Source organism: Taudactylus pleione, unplaced genomic scaffold (genome assembly GCF_031769625.1).
Source record: "Taudactylus pleione unplaced genomic scaffold, aTauple2 ptg000086l, whole genome shotgun sequence".
In the NCBI taxonomy this organism is placed as follows: domain Eukaryota; kingdom Metazoa; phylum Chordata; class Amphibia; order Anura; family Myobatrachidae; genus Taudactylus; species Taudactylus pleione.
In genome coordinates, this window is record NW_028284488.1 from 13,153,665 (window position 1) to 13,166,090 (window position 12,426).

The window sequence follows — 12,426 nt, forward strand, 5'->3', positions numbered from 1 at the left end:
GACCCCTGTCGGGATACCAACCATCGGGATGCTGCAGTCGGTACTCTGACAGGAGGCATCCGGACAGCCGGCATTACATACGCATTCCGCATAAGGGACGCTACTACAGGCATGAAGTGTAATGTAAATAAGGGGCACTACTGTGTGGTGTAATGTCAATTGGGGGTACAATAGTGTGGCCATGTCCTTTCCCTATGAGACCATGTCCTTTTTTTGGCGCGTCCCTGTTTACGATATTACCAAAGCTCTTTCTGGCACAGGGCACCAAAATGTCTAGCTACAGCTCTGGTGGCATAATACAGTCAGGTCCATAAATATTGGGACATTGACAGAATTTTCAGATTTTGGCCTCTATTCACCACCACAATGGCTTTGAAATGAAACAAACAAGATGTGCTTTAACTGCAGACTTTCAGATTTAATTTGAGGGTAATTACATCCAAATCGGGTGAACGATGTAGGAATTACAACGGTTTCAATATGTGCCTCACACTTTTTAGGGGGCCAAAAGTAATGGGACTATCAACTCAAAAGCTATTTCATGGACAGGTGTGGGCTATTCCCTCATTATTTCATTATCAATTAAGCAGGTAAAAGGTCTGGAGTTGATTCTAGGTATGACATTTGCATTTGGAATCAGTTGCTGTCAACTCTCAATATGAGATTCAAAGAGCTGTCACTATCAGTGAAGCAAGCCATCATTAGGCTGAAAAATCAAAACAAACCCATCAGAGAGATAGCAAAAACATTAGGTGTGGCCAAATCAACTGTTTGGAACATTCTTAAAAAGAAAGAACGCACCGGAGAGCTCAGCAACACCAAAAGACCCGAAAGACCACGGAAAACAACTGTGGTGGATAACAAAAGAATTATTGCCCTGGTGAAGAAAAACCCCTTCACAACTGTTGGCCAAATCAAGAACACTCTCCAGGAGGTAGATGTATATGTGTCAAAGTCAACAATCAAGAGAAGACTTTACAAGAGTGAATATAGAGGGTTCAGCACAAGCTGCAAACCAATGGTGAGCCACAAAAACAGGAAGACCAGATTAGAGTTTGCCAAACAACATCTAAAAAAGCCATTACAGTTCTGTAACAGCATCCTATTGACAGATGAGACAAAGATCAACTTGTACCAGAGTGATGGGAAGAGAAGAGAAGGAAAGGAACTGCTCATGATCCAAAACATACCACCTCATCAGTGAAGCATGGTGGTGGTACTGTCATGGCGTGGGCATGTATGGCTGCCAATGGAACTGGTTCCCTTGTATTTATTGATGATGTGACTTCTGACAAAAGCAGCAGAATGAATTCTGAAGTGTTTCAGGCAATATTATATGCTCATATTCAGTCAAATGCTTCAGAACTCATTGGACAGCGCTTCACAGTGCAGATGGACAATGACCCGAAGCATACTGCAAAAGCAACCAAAGAGTTTTTTAAGGCTAAAAAGTGGAATGTTATGCAATGGCCAAGTCAATCCCCTGACCTGAATCCAATTGAGCATGCATTTCACTTGATGAAAACAAAACTGAAGGGAAAATGCCCCAAGAACAAGCAGGAACTGAAGACATTTGCAGTAGAGGCCTGGCAGAGCATCACCAGGGATGAAACCCAGCGTCTGGTGATGTCTATGCGTTCCAGACTTCAGGCTGTAATTGCCTGCAAAGGATTTGCAACAAAGTATTAAAAAGTGAAAGTTAGATTTAGGATTGTTTCGTTTGTCCCATTACTTTTGGCCCCTTACAAAGTGGGAGGCACATATAGAAACCGTTGTAATTCCTACACCGTTCACCTGATTTGGATGTAATTACCCTCAAATTAAATCTGAAAGTCTGCAGTTAAATCACATCTTGTTTGTTTCATTTCAAAGCCATTGTGGTGGTGAATAGAAGACAAAATATGAAAATTCTGTCAATGTCCCAATATTTATGGACCTGACTGTATGTAATGGCAGCACTACAATGTGACATATTTTGAACTACAATGCGACATATTATGAGCTGGTGGCACTGTGTGGTATAATGTGAACTAGAACACTTCTATGGGCATAAAATGAACTAGGGCACTACTATGGGGCATAAAATGAACAACCACTGTGGAGAGATGTGTCTCTCTAGCAGCATTGGGGAGGGGCCCCTCGAAAATGTTGCTATTGGGCCAACAAAGTTCTGGCTACGGCCTTTATGGCCTTTGTTGAGAGATATGTCCCACTTTCTCTGCACAGCAGAGCAGCTGTGAAAAGGTAATGATGCACCGTCTTGGAAATATTCACTTTATTGCAAATAAAGTTGGATACAAATCCATATCACCTTCAGTAAGATCCTATACTTATGCTGGCGGTCACGTGACTGGCTGGGCACCATGACAACAAGTATGCTAGTGACGAGCACATCTACGTGGGCAGTCACCTGATCGGCCGCGCTCCATGACAACAGAGATACCGATGACGCACAGGGAGATAGGACAGCTCTCATATTGCCTTGCCAACGAGGACGCTTGGGAAGAGTCGCGGTGTCAGAGGCTGTTCCGGACTACATGCGGAGTAGGGTCTCATGATCGGGACCCAAATGATGTAATTGGTTAATCATTCGTTGCATGCAGGTGCACACACACCTGATCTCTGTTTGGACACTGGGAGGAAGAGGGTGGGATTTTGTTTAGATAGCAGATCTGTGTCTAGTTTAGGATTGATTCATGTGTTTTTCTGATTGGTGGGCAGCAGTATTTAAGAAGGGACAGCTTGAAACTGCATTCACTTGCTTACCTTGCCTTGACAAAGACCCCAGGAAAGGGGTAGAAACGCGTTGGCTTGTTATATGGAATTTGCTGCAGAAGCAGTTTGGACGGGATCGGTATGAAATATTGCTGGCAGTCTGGCCGGCAGTTCATATCCCGGCAGCGGCATCCTGACAGAAGCAGAGTTCCCGGCAGCGGAAGCCCGATAGCACTGGAAATCCTGATCGTCCATAGGTAAGTAAAAACTAACCTAACCTAACCCCCTAACCCTAACCCTCCTTAGGGGTGCCTAACCCTAACCTCCCCCCCAAGTGCCTAAACCTAATCCCCCCTCTAAGTGCCTAACCCTAACCCCCCCCTTCCCCGTTGTCTAAACCTTAGTCCCCCGGGGGGTGCCTAACCCTAAGTCCCCGACGGGGGTGCCTAACCCTAACCCTCCTGGGGGAGTGCCTAACCCTAAGTCCCCCCGGGGGTGCCTGACCCTAACCTTCCCTCCCCTAGCCTAACCCTAACTCTCCCGGGGGGGGTGCCTAACCGTAAGTCTCCCCCAGGAGCCCTAAACCTAACCCTCCCCCCCACGGCTGTCTGCTCGCGGTGCCCGGCATCCCTTCGATCGGGATTCTGGACGCCTGTCTCCCGGCGTCAGGAAAATGACAGGCGTCTAGATATAGACGCCTGTCATTTAACCCACGCCGGGATAAAGCAATCGGGAAGCCGGCTGTCGATATCACGCCAGCCAGTTTCCCAATTGCATCCTGTTTGGACTCTGTCTTCATCAGTATCCGTGAAGTTCTCAGGGGAGTACCTTACAACTCCCACAATGCTTTTTCAGAACTCCATTAGGATCTGAAAGCCTATCTGGTAATCGTGTTCATTTCTTTTCATTTCTGGTTTTATGTTGATGTCATGTTTGTGTTCTGTGAAACTTGTGAATAAAAGGAGATTATGCTATGTCCCACTTTTCTCCCATATTCTTTTGAGATAAACATTGACAACACTATCTTTGGGAATGGATATCACCAGTGATATGATTGGAGGAATATAAAGTGTCTTGAAAATCTGGATTCTTATCATGTTACCATTGGCATGGGTGAGGTTTCAGGGACCACCTTTTAAGTATCCCACTACGCTATATCAGAACTTCATTAAGGTTCTGAAAGCCTATTTGATAATTACACACCCATTTTATAATTTGCTTTGGTTTTATTGGAACACACATTTGTGGTTTATATGTTACTCAAGGTCTAAAGAAGATTATGCTATGTTCTGCTTTTTTCTCTACATTTTCTTTGAGATACATACCAGCGGCATCGTTCTTTGAAGTGGCGATCACTAGCGACACGACTGAAGACCCCTAATATACTTTGGAAATTCAGCCCTCCACCAACAGATAACACCTATTTATGAATAGGACCATTGACTTTATTCTTTGGGTTCAAACTCATGTGTTATTGTCATAGTGCCATCAGATATCAGTTACCTATATTGTGTATAGAATGATGCACCTGTCCACAACTTTATGTGATCATATCCCCAATGTTACAGGCCACTCTCCATTAGAGGAGGGATGTGTGACCAAAATTTTTAATTCCCATAAAAATGCACACCCTTATCTCATTTTGGTAATTCTAATAAACAACATATTAATGTGAACAGGTCTGCAACACTGGGCACATGGAACTTAGCAAAAATATCCTTTGGTCCACTCAACTCTCATATACTGTATACGAAGTTGCTCCTTCATAAACTTTACCATCTTGATTTTTTTGTCACCGTTGCATTTCAAAGAGGGTTTTGCATTGTGTGTTGGCAATTTTGCCTGTTGCAATAACCTATGATGTGGGAATATCCTCTTATCCAAATGAAATAATGTTCAATAAGGTTTTGAAGTGTGAAGGAGATAGTTATTATTGAATTACTTCCAAATACAGAGCATGCATCCGGGAGTCAGTTCGTTAAAGAATAGAGACGGCCTATTTAATAAGCCTTGGATGGAGATAAAGTGAACGATGATAAGGTACCAGCCAATCAGCTCCTAACTGCCATGTCACAGGCTGTGTTTGAAAAATTACAGTTAGGAGCTGACTGGTTGGGACTTTATGTCCGTTCACTTTATCTCCATCCAAGGCGTAGTAAATAGACACCTGACACACCCTAACATAGGCGCATCCACTTTTTAAGACTTATGACATATACTATATCACATTTCATATATTTCAGTATATAAGAAGCATCACCAAAGGGGAAACTTGCAATCTCCCCCATCCAGTTTCTAATTTATATGCCTTCTACATCTGGATTTATTCTTAAAAAGCCCAGGAATTTATTCCCAGGATTGGAGGCACCAATCCTGGGCTTTCGGGTTTACTTAAACACACAGGTGTAGCGTCCTCTGCAGCGATGCATTCAATTAACTGTTCTTCTGCCTGATCAGCGCTGAACTGTCCAGAGCCGTAACTAGGCTTTTTGGTGCCCTGTGTCAGAAAGTACATTGGTGCCCCCCCCCCACACACACACATTTTTCAGATAGGGGACCTAAAAATATGTGCACCTAAAAATGAGTTGTGGCCTCATGGGGGAAGGGCCATGATGAATCTGATTTGTCCCGTACGATGATGAAGGGGTACCGATGGCTGCACTAATGATACACAATAATCGCCATCTCTAGATGTAGGATAGCGCAATCAATAGGTGTGTTCAGGGCTGCCATCAGAAACTGTGGGGCGCATAGCTCCATGTGTAAGGTGTCTGACTGCCATGTGAGAGGTGATAGGCTTGAGTCCCGGGTATGACAGTATTTTGAAATGTATGAGTTAAATAAAAGAGGATGTGTCTGAAGGTGCTTGAGAGTTGCCAGTTGAAGGGGTAAATATATATGTTTTGGATAAAAGAAGAGGAAGCTACAAATGAGAATGATTATCAACTAAAAATTGTCAGGCCCAAACAGTGCCCCCTGCCCTGCGGTACCCTGTGCCATGGCACATGTCGCACAACCCTAGTTACGGCCCCGCCGTGACCTATAATGGCAATGCAGAGGTACGTAATCATAGGTCACGCAGCCGCATGCCAGTCCACCAATGGAGTCAGTGTCAGATCCACATTAAGGGTGTCCTAGGGGGCAAGTGGTGAAGGAGGAGTACTGAGCAGGATTGCATGAGAAGTGCAAGAGAGAGGTTGGAAAGAGCTGCATGAGGGGGGAGCCATATAAGGGAAGATAAGCTGCATGAGTGGAGATATACTGTGTCAGAGATAAGACAGGCTGTGTGAGGGGGAGAGTTATGTGAGGGAAGAGCTGTGTCAGGGATAAGCTGTGTCAGGAGGGAGAATTGTGTGAGGGATAAACTGACACATTTTCCTGAGTTTCTCTTCTGACTGGCTTCTTTTTTTAGTGCATGTGCGTCAATCCCGGGAATGAGATTTTTTTTCAATCCTGAATCCTGGGATTGCAAAATGGGGTGGCATTAGCTTCCCTAGCCGGAGCCCACTATATTATCCCAGGATCTGTTATGTATCCAGCACATCCTGAAATGGAACACAGGGAGAACGCATAACAGTAACCTGAAATCCAATCAAGGAAGATAAGCCTCACAGCTGCATTCATAATGGATGGTAATGGCGATAGCCTGTTTTTGGGAAGACCAGTAAGGAGACTATTGCAAAAGTCAAGGCGGGAAATAATGAGTGCATGGATTAGAGTTTTTGCAGTGTTTTGTGTGAGATATGGTTGAATTTTGGATATGTTTTTTAGATGTATGTAACATGATTTTGAGATAGATTGAACATGGGGAACAAAGGACAGTACAGAGTCAAGGATGACACCAAGGCAGCGAACTTCTGGGGCAGGGTGGATTGTCGAGTTATCAACACTGATAGAGAGATCAGGTTGGTGACTGTTATTGGCCGGTGGAAATATAATTAATTCTGTTTTAGAAATATTAAGTTTCAGCTGGCGAGATGACATCCAAGATTAAATGGCAGAAAGACATTTAGTTTGCCAAGGGAGGTGGTATAGATTGAGAATAACAAAGGACCTAAGACAGAGCCTTGCAGTACTCCAACTAATAGAGGTAGCGAAGAGGAGGCAGAGTCAGAAAAACAAACAGTAAAAGAGCGATCAGATAGGTAGGAAGAGAACCAAGAAAGAGCTCTGTCCTTAAGACCTAGGGATTGTACTGTTTGTATGAGAAGAAAGTGGTCAACAGTGTCAAAAACAGCAGAGAGATCTAGAGAGTGAATTAGGAGTGAGTAATGGCCTTTAGCCTTGGCAGTGACCATATAATTTACTACCTTAGTCAGTGCTGTCTCTATGGAGTGTTGGGAATGAAAACCAGACTGAAGTGGGTCCAATAAGTTGTGTGAGTTAAGAAAGTGTGTGAGGTGGATGTAGACAAGTCTCCCATGTAGCTTGGAGGGGCATGGGAGCTGGGAGATAGGACGGTAATTTGAGAGAGTGTTAGGGTCAGAATTTTGTTTTTTTCAGAATGGGAGTAATCACTGTATGATTGAACTGTGATGGAAAGATGCCAGTAGAGAGAGAGAGAGATTACAGATTTTAGTTAGGGTTGGGAGGAGCACAGGAGACAGAGCTTCACTGATTAGTGAGGGTATAGGATCTAGAGGAGAGGTAATAGAGTAGGAGGATGAGAAGAGTGTAGACACTTCATCTTCGTTTGAGAGGTCAAATGAAGAGAATGTGCCAGAGGGTTCAGGTAGGGAATTGAGCAGGTCACTAGCTGAGGAAGAGCATACCATTTCATTTCGGAGCTTATCAATCTTGTCTTTGAAATAGGAAGCAAGATCATGTGCACAGATAGTAGCAGGTGGGTTGGGTGAGGGAGGGGTAAGAAGCAGTTTAAAAAGTCGCTTGGGGTTAGAGGCTTGAGCATAGATAAGAGATTGGAAATATGTTTGTTTGGCAGCGTCCAGAGCAGTACGATAGGAGTTGTAGATAATCTTATGAGAAAGTCACATTGAGTACAAGACTTTAGCCACTGATGTTCTACCTTACGTGAGAGTTTTTGTAGATGCCTTGTTAAGTTAGAATGCCATGGTTGACATCTAAGTCTACATGGTGTGTGATGGGTAGATGGAGCTACTTCATCGAGGGCTTTTTCTAGAATCTGGTTTATATGTGATGCAGCAGTCTCAGTCTTGTAGAGAGTTAGATAGTTGTTGAAAGTTAGTCTGGATTTTTAGACAGGGTTGTGTAAATGCGGGGGATTCAGCCTTCTTTGTGGGGTGGCGGGGGCTCCCACCTTAATTTGGGAGACTCCCACGAAATTTGGGAGGGTAGGCAACTCTGGTGTAGATGCAGTAAGCAGGAGGAGAGATATAGGGGTCTATTTACCAAGCAGTGTTAGGAGAAGTGAAAAGTGATAAGGTGCCAGCCAATCAGCTCCTAACTGCCATCTCACAGGCTTTGTTTGAAAAATGACAGTTGGGAGCTGATTGGCTGGCACCTTATCACTTTTCACTCTGTCTCCAAACACTGCTTAGTAAATAGACCCCTAAATCACATACCTGAAAGATGAGATAAAATAAATAATAATAGTGTTATGCCAGAGTCTACTGCGCATGTGCAGGCCCTGGGGAAATGGCGCGGCAGCCATTTTTCCAGTGATTTCCCTACTGTGCCTGCGCATAATGCCGGGCAAATGGCCGCTGTGGCCATTTTCTTGGCGATTTGTAGAGCGATGGTACCGCAGACTCGGGACTCTGTAGAGGTAAGTATTTAATAAATGGGTGCAGGTTGTGCAGTGTGCGCCCCCCTGCACCCATTATAGATACTCCTCTGCAGGCAGCATTATCTCCTCACAAGCAAGACCTGAGAAGTCCAGAGAGAATGGTAATTAGACAGCAGCTCCCAGTGGTGAACCCACAGTACTGCACAATGCACGGTATACAAAAAGAGTCCTAACAGGAAGTTTGTCACTCCGCAGTAATAGAAGAATCAGAGATATATTTCACCACCTATGTGCTTTTAAACATACAGATTCTTCTATCTTAAATCACCTTTCTTTATCAAATTAATTAAGATGTATATATACAAAAGTCCAGGAATGATGATGTTCGTCCATGCAAGATGACGTTTTGCCTCTTTCTGAGTTCCGTTTTTTTGGAGGGAAAAATCCGAACTCAACGTGCAAACTCGAACCTATCCGAGCCTGCACATCCCTAATATATATATATATATATATATATATATATATATATATATATATATATATATATATATATATAATTAAACCAGATTTCAGGATACCCGTCACCACAGCAAGCAGCAGAATCAATCACACGAATTCCACCATCAGGAGTCTTATAGGTAATTAAAGGTACACCTACCTATGGCCACTAGAAGACCCCCAGTATGGGAGACACCCGATTGTCCTTCATTGCTGGCTGGAAGTGTGGATATCTGAGTCACGGCACCAATAGATGTGGTCATACTTTTATCCAAATTAAATAATGTTCAATAAGGTATTGAGGTGCAAAATAGATATTTATTTATTAAATGATTTCCAAAATACAGAGCATACATTTGGGAAGAAGTTTTTAAGAGACTGACACTTTAACATAGTAGCATCCACTTTTATAAGGTACATGACGTATACAGTATATCACATGTCAACAGCGTCAAGAAAGGGGAAACATACTGTACAATCATATCGGTCAGCTTGGCCTTGGGAAGGTACATTAGTTCTATGTTTCAGATAAGAAAATAAGATAAGAAAATGATGGACAAGGGTGTTGGCTGTGGTTAGCTATATTTACCATATTAGGCAAAGCTTGTAAGTAAGGACATCTTTGCTAAATATTGTATCATCATCATCGGCATATGAGTATATTCTGGTAAACAGATGCAGACTATTGCTAGAGTGAAGCAAAAGTGACGTGAAGTTTAAGCTAAATAAGCAGAGAATATGATTTGCATTATCCATAAACCCTTTTTAACCCTATTTTCCTTACCACATCACCTAAAAACTAGAACAATAGTATGTCTCTTCTTCATAACAACAAAGTGGGCAATAAATACATTTATAACATATACTATGGAATTTAGTTTTTACTTACCAGATACTCAATGACAAACAAGGCAACATAGGCTGAGATGAAATATGCAAAATATATTTTTAATCTATTTTACTTATAACATTAAATTGTTTAAATATTATAACTGCTTAGGACAAATGTTATTGAGAGCAGACAGACTGTTCACAAGAGTAATTTGCATTTATATGATTTATACATATGAATCTATTGTGTGTACATTTTGCTATTGATTTCGACTTAGAAGAGCATAGACAGCATTCATCTTATGTTCTACTTCAGACCCCACTTTTCTCTTTGCATTTCTGCTTTTCCAAGATTTCTTCTCCCTAAAAAATTTCAATAAATCATATAGTTAATGTCGACCTAAAAATATGAAGCTTAAATAATATGAATTTTGTCCACTCTATAATAACCTCTTGTGTAGCATGCAATAGAGGTACTTCACAGTTACCTTGGAACAGCTTGGGATTGTGATGTCTCTGATCAAGGATACAGAGAACTTTTAGCCCGGGAGTACTGGAATGATCTTGTAGAGTCAAACTTCTAAGTTAGAAGGTGTACTAAATACAATACATCACCTCAGTGGATGGTTGTGACATTTTTAAACACAGATGCCTCATTCATGTCTTGGCCGATGTAAATTACTTGTCTATTACAGTCTCCTGCATTAAAAGGTTTATGCTCTTCCCATAGGTGTATCAGTTCCTGGGGAAACCCAGGTGCACAACACCCCTACCCCCTTTGTTCAGCACCTCCACCTTTTGTGGTGGCGCCATCTTCTCTGATATTTTCTAAAGATGGCGCATGTGCAGTAGATACGGCTCTGGCACAGTGTCAGTGTCTTACTATAACTTGTGCCAGTGCCATCTTCATGAATATATCATACAAATGATGGTGCAGCTGGCAAAAACTAGGAAGTTTGGGCATTGCAGGCATACAGTGCTGGTGCATGGTCCACCTTACTCCACAGACCCATGTGCACTGCATATGCTGTGCCCGTTATAGATACGTCAGTGGCTCTTTGAAAAAGTGTGATCCAGCATACTTTGAAGGTAAAAATTATGGTTCCAGGGCAGGTGTCCCCAGTAAAGTTTTACATTGGAGGAGACAGTTATTATAGAGTGGAATGTACAAAAGTTTACAAATCATTTACTGTAAGTCCATATGACATAACATTTCCTACCTGTACATTATATAGATCTTACTACCAATGATTTTTTATTCAGATAAAAATAAAAGTAAGGAACAGTACTCTGAATTTCTCAATATGATGCTACAAATATCTTTTCAAACAACATAACTGTTATAATTGTTACATATAATAGCAACTGTTACTGCACCTATCCCAGTGCAGGACCCAAAACATTTATTCTTTTACACCTTTTGATCTGGCTGTACAATATGCAGGTCAAACTAGCCCAGAACACAATATTTTATACAATACAGTCAAAATCTAAGAAAATAGCTAACTACTAAGTTATTAAGTTTTTCAATATTAGAACAATGAATCAGCAGTGTCTGTTTAATCATGTAAGCTTATTTATGTCTGTCGAAATGTGTTATATACGAAACACTAATCACTATGGGGCGTATTCATCAAAACATAATTATCACTTGTGATAATTATGGTTTGAACTCGCTGCGAGTTTAAATACAGTTTAGGAGGCATTCATCATACCCAGAGCCGGATTTAGACCTCATGGGGCGCTAGGCAATATACCAGTTTGGGGCCCCCTTCCCACAAACAATCCAACGCACTATATGTTTGTTCCTGATTCGTGCCCATTACATTACATGTCAATTTTCCTCCTTATGTTCAAAGCTTTAAACATTACGGAAATTACAAACATGGTGTAATGGATAGCATTACTGCCTCACTGCTCTGAGGTCATGGGTTCGATTTCCACCAAAAAAATTAACCATAGTGTGTGCGTGTACATGTGTTTAGGACAGACTAGATGGGCCAAGTAGTTCTTAACTGCCTTCACATTTTATTTTAAACATTACAAATGAACGTAAAAGGAAAATAATACAGAGAACATTCTAGGGGACTTACTGTATATACAATACATACATTCTTAATATTTTAAATCACTGACACCAAAGTAACTTCGGTCACATTTCTTACCCATTCTGGTATTTGGTCTGAGCAGCAACTGAACCTCTTCACTATTCTGAATGCTTTTATACATTGAGTTGCTGCTATATGACTGGCTGATCAGATATTTGCATTAATAAAGTCTACTGGTGTAATTAATAAGGTGGATACTTTGTATTGTTATCAGTTGATCAATCTACTGTGTAATTTACACACTAACCCCAACATTATTAGTTGCTGAATCTACCATCACACCACCCTCAATGCACCAACAGCTAAAGGCCCCCATACATCAGCAATCTGAAAACCACAATTGAACAATTTGAAGATTTATTGCTCGATTTTAGGATTTCCCAATTTAGCAATCTGTGCCCATACATTACAGATCTTTTTCAGTGATTTGCAGATCGATTGCAGCAAATACAGAATCTTCCAATCTTGAAAGGCCCATCATTTTACTGGTAATGGAGATACCAGCCAGAGATAAGAATGGTCCATGTTATGTTGTACCAATCAGTGCTTGATACCCAGTATGTAATG

The 12,426-nt window shown here is 41.7% G+C and overlaps 1 protein-coding gene across 1 annotated transcript in view; it reads right to left on the reverse strand.

The window, feature by feature from the left end:
• Positions 1-9,229: 9,229 nt before the first annotated feature.
• LOC148529175 (uncharacterized) overlaps positions 9,230-12,426 on the reverse strand; it is a 150,416-nt gene continuing 147,219 nt past the window's right edge. The window contains exon 9 of the mRNA XM_088468849.1: positions 9,230-10,114. The gene's annotated coding sequence lies outside the window, so the exon portion shown is untranslated. The remainder of the gene's footprint in view (positions 10,115-12,426) is intronic.